Here is a 1665-nt window from a genome sequence, read left to right as displayed (position 1 = left end):
CTGCACCATCCAACTAAATTCACTTCCATTGAAGTGGCAGCTCAGGCACTGACAGGGGCCTCAAATTATTCTTCTTTTTTAAATCATGCATGTGGTGATGGTAGCATTTGATCTCCCAAGTGCAGAAAAACTTTACATTTTGGTAGCTATTTTTCTTTAAAACGTCACCATCACACCAACTGCAAAACATTTTATTTAAAGATTATTTTTGGGGGGTGCATTTCATAGTGGCGGGGGATGGAGACGATGAAATGCAGCAAATGGCCCCCAGCTGGGAACCGAATGAGGGTTTCACTTCTGAGGGTATTTCCGCCCATGTGTCCTAATGGCTCGGCTGATTTTGGCGATCCCTTGATGTTCCTCTATCGTGACACATTCAGGACAAACTGTTATTGTAAAAATGTTTTGGTTATATATGATGCACTGCAGTTATTTTGCATGATTTCATTTTGCGGCACGACCGTTTAATGCCAAGGTGCCTCTCCATAATTAGCAGTGTGGGAAGAAAGTCATCACAGTGATCAATAGAGTTGTTATTCATTAAGTTTCAGTCGTCTTAATCCAAAATAAAACAACAACTCAAGGTTGTGGCATCGCATGTATCCTCTTAACTATGGATAAACATGATCACAGCAGTAAGAAGGCTGTGTGTCTTGGATTATAACCGCACCCAAACCATTCCTTTGAATTCTCTTCATTTAGAAAAAGTCTGAAAGTCTGACAGAAGTGAAATTACACTCGCCAATATCAGAGTCCACGGAGAACTCATTTGTAAGCTGGTTTCCTTCATCCCTGTTTGGCAGCGTGTTGCCGTCGTCGTAGGGGGCAGTGACGTACGCGCTCTCCACACTAATTGGTTTGGAATGCACTCCAGTACAGCAAATATTTTCCCAAACACGCAAAGGGGGGAGATGGGACGGATTGGACGAGGCTGCCGGGATTGGACAGACATGGACTCACGAGGGAAGGGAAGTGAAAAAAGCTTTGGGGTGCGACTCTTTTTTTATTTTTTTTCCTCCCAAAGTGCCTGCTTTGGTTGGCCACTGCCTGGTTTTTGAAATAACCACAAGCTGACATGTTTCCATTAGTGTAGGGGGTGTGTGTAGCATTCAATGTAGCGCAGGACTCGTTTGAAAGCAGGTCCAGGATTCTGAGTGTTGTAATTGTGGCCAAAGCAGAATGTAAGGTTTGTGTTGTACTGGTGGTGTAGTGGAGAACCTGAGCCCGAGTGTGTGATCAGCCTCACAAAGTGGGAGCATAATCAACAGTTAAATGACAAATGATAACTTCTTAATGACATAAGTCACTGACGAGTGCACACAGAAAACAGAAAATAATGTAGCAGCGACACGCATGAGTGGAAATGCAATCTCAGTACCTGTGTGGGACTGTCAAGTAGACTCAGGATGTTTTCTCTCACCATCTTTTTTTCAGAATAAATAAGACTTTTATTTCATTTTAATTACTGGAATCTTATCTTTTCAACATTTGAGTAATCGTGTTCATATTAATTCAAGATTCAGACATAAACGTGTCATTGTGGCATTGTTTAGTCTTTTATTTGAACGGTTTTAATAATTCTAATTATATTCTTACATTCATGATGCTCATATTTAGTCATTTATTCCCATTTTAGGAACAGAATCAGCTTTATTGGCCAAGTAT

Source organism: Stegastes partitus, unplaced genomic scaffold, assembly GCF_000690725.1.
Source record: "Stegastes partitus isolate 25-593 unplaced genomic scaffold, Stegastes_partitus-1.0.2 Scaffold655, whole genome shotgun sequence".
In the NCBI taxonomy this organism is placed as follows: domain Eukaryota; kingdom Metazoa; phylum Chordata; class Actinopteri; family Pomacentridae; genus Stegastes; species Stegastes partitus.
The sequence above is the reverse complement of the archived record's forward strand: the minus strand, read 5'-3'. Positions refer to the sequence as shown.